The following is a 10066-nucleotide window of genomic DNA, read 5'->3' as shown; positions in this document are numbered from 1 at the left end:
TCTGGATAGGTAAGAGTTTAACCTTTTACAGTACCCAAATCGAAGTTGAGATAGAGTGACCCGCGTTTCCATAGTGAGAGTGGGTTCCTCTTCTGCGAGTTATGGGTATTTTTCTTAGTGAACTGGATTCGCCGGGCAATTCCCGACATAGAGGTCCCACGCCTGTTTGTGGATATCACTGAGGACCTTTTCAGTTCGATTTGCTTGTATCATTTCGATACGTACTACCATCCGTCGAAGAAGTCCCGTTACTTCGCTCTTCCTCGTTAACGTCAAGCTCAGATGCCGTTCTTATTACGTGGAGGAAACTTCAAAAGAGTAAGGAAACCCATATGCCCCGTGCCTTGTGAAATCTAGCACTACTACAAAAAAGAGAACATGCTTTGGTCGCCACTTCTTGCCTCTTCCGCTTTACCGCCAAGCACATGCTCTTTTGTCACTAAGAGAAAAGGCCAAAGAGACCCACATACGACGTGCCTCGTAAAATCGACGCACAGAAAACACAACATACTTTGGTGGCCGTCGCAAAAACGAGAAGGTAATCGAAAGCGTTAACGGCTCTCTTGACCAATACTTATTCTTGATTTAAACGGAAACACTCCATTGGCAATAAGGCTAAATTCTACTCTACAATAGCTCAACTGCCTTAGAATTTGAACTGGGAACAGCTCGAGCTCTCATTCGTGCCTCTCTGCCTTGTCAGCTCTACAGTCCTCCTTAACTAACCTATGTCGCGTGCTTCAGAAGCGGAATCGTAGGTCAATGGACCGTGCTTTTGGTAGCCCTGACTTAAGCATTGTTCAAATAGACCAAAACCCAGCTAATTCTCATTTTTGAGGGTTAATATGCTAATTTTTTATTCATTTGATATGTAAATAAAGTTCCGAATGCTCGCTACGCCAACAACATCTGGTAATAAATGTGGCTTTCAAAAAATATTTTTGTTCATTGTAGTGAAAGCATAAAAAATAGCCACAAGGACATGTCATAGCACGCGATAAAGCACCATCTAAAAAGTCCTACTAATTACAAAGCCAGACATACTTACATTCATACAAAGTAGTTCATTAGTGCATCAACGCCAGTCACTCGCTATTTGGGCGTCTCGTATTGCATTGCTTCTGATAAGCACTCACTGCTACTCTTATCAGTTGGACACGATCAGCGAACATGCATTTCAACATTTTCCGATGGCTGTAAAATGCCATGGCATTTAATTGATATTCGTTTGCCAAGTAGACAAACATATGGCTCCCTGCAGAGCTGATGTAGGATATACGTAAGCAGGAAAGCACAACAACATCGTCGGTGTCGCTCAGGGATCGGTTCTAGGACCGTGAGGTGTGCTATAAATCGACCTCCCCGGAGATACGGAAATTGTTGGCTACTCAGATGATATTTTCGTCGTAATAGAGGCCAAGAAACTGTATCTGCTCCGTAGGAAGAATAAAGGAATCTTTGATGACTATGGTGCTGCAGATGGTTAGCAGCAAGACATAAGTGAGCTTAAAGCAGACTGTGGATGAGTTAGTGCTGACCATAGAAAGTAATCAAATAAATACAAAGCTTAACTTTAAATATTTAGTAGTAAACATTGACACAAAACTAACATTTATGGGCAATCGGAGCGAAATTTCTAAAGTTAGTGGAGCCATAATACTAATAAACCCTAGCATCGACTGTCCAAAAGAAGCTGGCTGTCAGCTATTGTCCAACGTAACAAGCTCACTAATATTATACGCTGCACCAGTGTGGCACGGATCTAAGCTCATCCACTAAAAAGACATAAGTACTAGCAGCCTACCAACTTATTGCCTTCGAATAGCAAGTACTTATCGGACGGTGTCCGACGACGCGATCCTTGTTCTATCTTTTAAAATCCCAACAACTTTTTTAGTCTAAGGTTGTAAGACCTACACATAATCTTCGACACTTTACAGCCCCGCGCCTGAACCCCGCCTTACCCGCTTGGTCGATCACGTGCACCTCTCACATTCGCTTAATCTCGCCCAATCCAATTGGGACATCTACGGACAAGCTTCAAGGGATGTGTCCTTTTTAGCTAGCTCATCCGCTTTTTCATTGCCATCTGTTCCCATATCTGGAACCCAATATAGATGAATGCCTCTCCCTGTCCCGATTCTCTCCAGAGACTGCTTACACTCTAACACGCGTTTAGATGCTGTGCTATGCGAGATTATTGCCTTAATTGCTGCTTGACAGTCAATATAAAAGTTAACACGGTTGCAGCTTAAGCTATTCTCTTCCAGGGTTTCTACTGCTTTGGTTATGGCTAATATTTTCGCTTGATATACTCCTTCCACTACTTTGGAACCATCTGTGTACATATGTATCGCCGTGTCTGCCATTTGAGCACCCTTGCGCCACCGTCCACCTCTATTGTGGCCTTAAGATCGTCCTCGAAGCGCAGATAGGGAATCAGGTAGTCTGTTCGTCTTGTGATTGATGACGCTATACTACTGTGGCCGTATGGTCGTCGCTCAAGCTGCCCGAGCCACCGAGGCGGGTTGCAGTTGTTAACGCTATGTTCCTTGCTAGCAGGTCTACAGGTGGAATGTGCCGAATGGCATACAGTGCAGCCGTCGGGGTTGTTTTCAGGTCTCCCGTTATGCTAAGCATTGATAGTCTGCATACCCCCTCTAATTTTTTGAGGTAGGTTGTTTTTTGTATGGATTTCCACCAAACAAGAACTCCATAGTATAGAATAGGGCTTACAATCGCTGTAAAAACCTATGAGAAAGAGAGGGCGATAAGCCCCACGTACACTCCAGCATTCTTTTACATGCATAAAGTGCCGTTGAGGCCTTCTTCACCCTCTCCTCCACGTTGAGCTTCCATGACAGCTTACTGCCTAGGATGATTCCTAGATATTTTGTGCAAGGTTTCTCCTATAGGGTCACCTCTCCTAACTTAGGCCTGGTCCAATTGGGGACCTTGTACCTCTTTGTAAACAAGACCATATCCGTCTTCTCCGCATTGACTTTCAACCCGACATTAGATGCCCAGGTATAAATATCCCGAAGGGCCCGATCCATCAAAGATCTAATCGTTGGAAGGCACTTTCCACTTATGACAATTGCAACGTCATCTGCGTAAGCCGTAAGTTTTACGGGTCCCTCATCCAATCGCCTGAGCAGTTGGTTAATGACCAGCGTCCATAGCAGCGGTGATAGCACCCCTCCCTGCGGCGTGCCCCTGTCCACTGATTTCGTTGCCTCGTCCACTCCTCATTGTGATACAATATTCCTGCAATTTTACATACAGCCGATCAATCAGGTTAAGGCTGGATGTATTTTAATGTAATTGAGACCATTATTGAAAGCTGCGGCAATGGCTAATAAGTGAGTGAAATCGAGGAAACGGTGCTGGATCTTCATATTAGTTCGGAAAATAGCGGAATGTATAACAAGCAGTGATAAAAATTCCTGAGCTGCTGTGAGCAAGATGGCGTTTATAGTTATGATGCCGTTCCACGGGATGTGGATTGGCATGGTTTCATTGGGGTACTTGGGCTCTGCAGACCGCACTTCAACTTATGTGCATGTGTCTTGCTCACATTTCGATAGACATCTGCCAAAAGCGATTTAGTACCACCCAGCCAGGGACTGCAACGTAACTTCCTTCATCTTTTTCGAGTAAGCCGGACTCTCGTTATCTCCTTTCAGCAGGTCCACCACTTCGTTTCTTCTTTTCATACCACCATTATTTATCTTTTTCACATCATCTTGGTCTTACGATCTCGTGCGAGACAAAGCGTGCTCAATGGTTTTATAAGTAATTTTTTTTACAGGTAGGCTTCCCAGGTATGCGTCGGGCGCTATGAGATTTGGTTAAGCTTGCGTACCTTTGAAAAAATGCCTACGATATTGAGGATACGGGCGAAAAGGAATAGTTGAGAGATTCCAGTGTATATGTATCTTTGTTTGGTTGGGAAAAGATAGTTTCCTTCTCAGGCTTGACAAAATTTCATCGTAAGCAGATATAGAGTTGGTTGATGGTAGCGTGCTCCGCCTACCACACCGTGAAAACTCATCGGCCTCGCAGATGCCGTTCGGAGTCGGCATAAAACAAGTAGGTCCCATCACACCAATTTGTAGGAAAAATTAAAAAGGGGCACGACGCAAACTGGAAGAGAAGAGAAGTTCGGCCTAAAATCTCTTCGGAGTTTATCGCGCCTTACATTTATTTATTTATAGTTACAGAGTTGGACAATGTGCAATCGCATCGATGATCCAATGACAACGTTTCCTCGCCAGAAACTGTCAAGATGAAGAGAAAGAGCAACCGATTCATAACTTCTGTCGTCCAATGTGTGAACTGCAGACAAAGCAACTCAGATTTTTGTCAATGTCTGGAGGCCTTCCCTTACGCCCTCTCCTTACTACTTGACATCACAAGGGAAAGCAAGGGGAAGGGAGAAAGTCGGAAATGTCTAGCAGATGACTGTCTGTAATCATTAAGACACCTCGCGCTTAAATGACGAGCTTTTGCAAGGAAAAGAGGAATGTTCCCTCGCCGGTTTTTGGAAGTCTCAACCACATTTAACTTCATAATGGGTTCCACCTGAACTTCCCCACAGCAGGGCAGCTACCTCCCAGCGTCACCTTCCCTCTAAAACTACTGTCATAATTAATTTTTACTCACCCCCGCTCAACGACGCATAGCATCCATAAGCGCCTGCGCAGCTGCTATTACTACGCTTACTCGCATGCTATGCATTAGACGAAAAAGGTATAGTCCTTTTGGGCTGTTATGTCATGCATAATAAATGAATGCATGAATTAAGCGTAAGCGGCTCTAAAACAACCCTCTCTAACTCTTGCTCTACCCTCCGTCAAGAAATGAATTCTAAATTTAGCAGCAATGCTATGTTGAAAATTAGTTAATTTACGAACCGAAAATAAAGAATGAAAAAAATAAATTTTTAAAAGGATTTTTCAGCAATTTAGGTGAAACTCTATACACAGCTGATGCGTCTCCAGCGTCGTCCTTTGTGCAGCGTGGGGGAGAAAGGACGAATGGAAAACAAATAAACAAATAAATGGAAAACTAAATCTTCTAAACACGTAACGTCCTTCCTCTTCACCGCACACAAACTCGGCTTTTACCACTTACAGATAGACTTTACGCTCCCTCTCTTCAAGCATTTGTCACAGGATATTGAACTCTTGCTCGCCTCGCATAGGTACACATAATTCCTAGAAGTAACGCACACAACAAGCCACAATTTCATTAAATGGTTATTTTTATCTTTTTTGCTATTTTGTTTTTGGTATGTCCTGACATGTCCTTGTTGATTAGCTTGCTCTTTCAAATATTCTTTTGCATTCCTTTTCTTTTGGATTTTTTTTCGTGGGCGTAACTGCTGACGGCTCGTGCCTATTGCCAACTGACACATAAGAACAACAAAGTTAACAATAAAAACAAACAATCGAAATGTTCCGCTGAGGAACATTTGAGCTCAATATTAATTACTAGCATAAACCCATATGGAACTTTTGTACATTTGTGCTGGTCACTAGACCGGCTGACTGTGACAGTTCAGTATGGCTATAACTTTCTATAGTATTTAGTTAACTGTACTAATATGCTTTCGTCCTTTTAAATATCAATTATGACAATTGACTAATGATTGGTTGAATTCTCAGCGTTGACAGTTGTGTGACAACTATTTTTGTTTCCCTTGTCAGTCTTAGCTCCCTATCTATTTGGGCCTAGGAAACCTGATAAGTCAGCTTCGTCTACATTTACCAGTCTACAAATTTGAGGCTCTGCATTTAAATACCCACTGTCCGATATAACCAAAGTATGTAGTAAATCGATTTCACTCTTACCATCTTTATAGCTTAGGCCCAATAGCCCACTATAAACCGTTTTAACCCTTTCACTACTATACTACAAGTAGCGGTCTGATACATGGTTGGTTGGTTGGTTGGAGTGGCGACTCCCAATTGACCCCAATTAGCGCTCATGCGCCGTTTTGATACCAAAAACTCGTGAGTTAACCAATGAAAGGGTGTTGTAAGAAGACTAATAAACATTTTCAAGCGTCTCAGGGAAACCCATCCCCCTATATCCATCCTGTGGAGTTTATAAATTTGAGAAGCTCTCCCGGTCTAACATCCTTGAGCTCTGCGAGGCTTTCGAAAAAGGGCTTTCCAAGAAACTTTATTCTGCTTCGACAGTGTGCTGGGCATTCGCACAGCAGATGCTCAACCGTTTCCTCCGCCTCCGGACGCTTGCAGTTGCGACAGAAGGTATTGTGTTTCAGTTCCATCCGTGCCGTATGTACCCAAATTGTCCAATGCCCCGAGAGCACCACAACTACTCTGAATAGTTCCCTTCTGTTCATCTTAAGGATAGCAAATACTCCCGCTCCCACTCCGCAAGTCATCTTAGATTCGGCCGTGAAAACCGAGATGTCGAATCTCTGAGTGACCCCCCCCCCCCCCCCCCCATCTTTCCAATCCTTCCTTGTCGGGAAGCAAAATTAGCAAATTTTTCCTGATAGCTATAGCAAACACTTTTTGAAAAAATCTTAAATCATTGGAAAATAGGTTTTGTTCCGGCATAATGTTACGAATATTAGCAAAACTAAGGGGTGCTGCTATATCTAAGCCGATGCTAAGCAGTGACGCGAATTCACATCAATAATTCAATCATTATGTATCCACATAAACGAAACAATAATTGCGTCTACACATATGTATCATGTACGTATACGAGCAGCGGAGAATCAATACACAAACACATTCATATATCTGAGATACTCCTGAAAGTATGCAATGAGAGAAGCCATAAAATCGTGGAATTGTAGTTACAGCTGAGAAGTTTGAGAGCTGATGGCAACTAGTAGATTCTGGAAGCGCCTAGAAGATGGGAACGTTGAAATCAGAGAGTATAAAAGGCAGCAAATGTAGAGGCGCTGGAATTCAGTTTGATTTGAGCTATCAAGCAGTATCGATTGGTTATTAAGCCAGCTAGTTGCAAAGTATAAGTGTTATTGTGAAGTACTTTAATAAAGGCCATTTTTCCATTATTCAATATTGGGGTTATTTATTCAACAGTTTAGTGATACGAACTTAGAAAAAGGGCAAATAAGAGGATTTTGCAAGTAAATTCGATACAATAATATGATCCGGTTGTTTTCTTACAAGCCGTTGATTGAGACTAATTAGATCATCGGTGTCATTTATTCAAATATAGTGCACCAAAGAAATGATATGTCTCATATTTTCTCTCGTAAATGGACGCACTTTGAAATAACACTGTCTCATTACACAATATTAGTTGTCAAAACAAGCTATCAAAATGTATAACGACATTGAACTAACCAAAACCGCTGATTGCGAAGGACTCATAGGGCCAATTAATGGTGACTTATCCATAACCAGATAAAACAGCTGATCGAACCAACCTTATGGAAATCAATGTAATCGATTAATGGTGCCATACCATAACCCTAAAGCCATAAACATACCATAGCCAACCAATTGGTTTTTGGTTTTTCGCCATATCCATAACCTAAAAATATTTGAGTTGGTGAATTTATTAACTTTTTGTATATTTTATTTATTGTTTTGGAGACGTTTTGACTAAGAGACTTATTGCTTGTGGAATATGTTTGTAATTTTTGGCGTTTTCCTCATTTTAATGAAAATGTCAGATGTTTAAGGTTATGGCACCATTAAACGATCACAATGGAGGTGGTTATGGATATGGGTATGGTTACGACTATGGCGTTAGGGTTAAGGAAGTTTAATTGACACTTACAAGAACCAATGTAAAGCTTGCGTATTCAAATAGGGGAGAAATGAATGAATTTTTTACAATTTTTTTTTTATTTCTTTTGAGATGTATAATCCCTATGGTAGTGAAAGAGTTAATGTTTGATAAACATTTATCCAGTTTATGTGTTACTGTCGCCAAAGTTACACGCATCAACCACGTCCATATCGAAGTCTCATTAAATTTATTACATATCTGCTTTTTTATTGATCTTGACTGTTTCTGCACAAATTTTCGAAGTCCGAAAAAGTCGAAATCCAATAAACATTCGAATTCGAAGTTCGTCTAATGTCTGAACCTTTTCCATTTTCCATATTAAATATGAATTTATAACACCCTGTGCACAAAATCGTTACAACAGTGGCCGCCAAACTTTTTGAAATAGAGATAAATACCCCCACAAGAACATTTTTTGTCAAATAAAGCATGATACAAGATATTTTATACGTTGTGCCCCCCGGGTGTGAACATTAACCTTATAAGGGCACAAAATATATCAAAATAAATTTTGGCAAATGCAGCGAAATTTGGCGTTTCTTTATATAATTTGTATTTAATTTTCGATTCGATTACTTTTGCTTACTTACTTACTGACTTAATTGGCGCTTAACCCTTTAAACGGTTATGGCCATCCAAAAAGGCGCCGTAGTTACTTTTTAGCTGTGCTAACTGGCGTTACCAGTACCAAGGCAATTTAAATCGTTTTCCACCTGGTACATCCAGCAGAGTAGGGGCTGCCGGAGTATCCTCCTTCATTCGTATAACATGGCTGTGGAGTTTACTTTACTTACTTGTTCACTTTTACTTTGTATTTTAAAAATATTTTAAATTATATTATCATGCTGAAAAGAAAATGTTTGAATTTTAAATATTTTGAAGTTAGTTGTTGAATAGATTTGTAAAATAATAAAAAAAATTTTTAAATATTAAATAAAAATAAAGATATTTTATGATGGCGCACCCAGCGTTGCCCTAAATCTTTCGAAGAAAGAAGAAGTTCTCGTTTTCCGAGAGAGGTCTTAACTTTTCAATAGCTCTCCTCTTCCGAAGTAGCAGCTTTAGGCAAGAGTGATTTTTCATTAAATTTCAAAGCCGATGTTGTTGTTTGTGTCAATGCTGGTTCCTAAATGAAAGAAGTATTTTACCAAAGTGTATAGAAATAATAAGAAGCGTCAGTTCGATATTTATTTGTAATCTTCCTTATTGGCGGGTATTAGAAAGTTACCTTCTACACATTTTAAGAGGTTTACATATTGTGATTGTTGGAAAGAGGCTGAATTGTTTAACTAATACAATCACTTAAAACAAACAAAAATACCTCATGAAAATGTGTAGGGCAATTTAAAATTACCCCGCAAATGGGACATAACACATGAATTTCGCAAAAAGTACGAACTGACGTCTCGTATTATTTCTATCCACCTCCATAAAGATACCTGCAATCTATCCATCAGGCATAAGATTGCGTTAAACGCATCTAAATGAAAAACTTTTTATGTGATGGGGTTTTTACCATTAGTATCATTGTGAATGATAACTAAGTGTGATATCTTCTGCATAGACGTCAAAATTCCAAAGTGATTGGATCACCTGATTTGTAATTGACTATCGCTGTATCATTCTGTATGTCTACCTATCACCCGCTGAAGATAGGCGCCGCCATATTGAAAACCCAATCGAAACGTTAAAAAGTACCCATATTAAACATCCTGTCAGGCAGTTGACAGATAAGATATCACACTTAGTTATCATGCACAATGAAATTTTTCATATAGATGCGTTTAACATAAGCTTATGCATTCCAGTAACATCGCCACAATCAACCAAGATGTTGCCATGGTTCAACTATATACAGGTTGGCTCATCTGTAAAGCAACAAAATATGTCTGTTCATATTGTCAAAATCTGTGTATTGGTGTTGGTGCGAATGGTATGGAATGGAAACATAAAACTTAGCAGTTTTTGTATGTGTAAGTAAAATGTTGCCAATGTGTTGGGTTCACTTTGAGTTTGCAATCTCCTTTTGACAATCCCTTCGACCATGCAATGACATAAATAAAATCAGCTGATGAGATGAGCCAACCTGTACATAATTGAACCATGGATGTTGCGTTTAGAAATATGAAGGAACGTCAGACTTGGCAATTGAAGTTTATTTCGCCTTGCCCATTCACATTCCAAATATTGCGAAGCACTGTTTTAAACATTCTCCCAATACAACAAAAGTACTTTCTAACATATTTTGTGTCGTATTTGC

Source organism: Eurosta solidaginis, chromosome 3, assembly GCF_040869045.1.
Source record: "Eurosta solidaginis isolate ZX-2024a chromosome 3, ASM4086904v1, whole genome shotgun sequence".
Lineage (NCBI taxonomy): Eukaryota > Metazoa > Arthropoda > Insecta > Diptera > Tephritidae > Eurosta > Eurosta solidaginis.
This window is presented reverse-complemented; position numbering follows the sequence as displayed.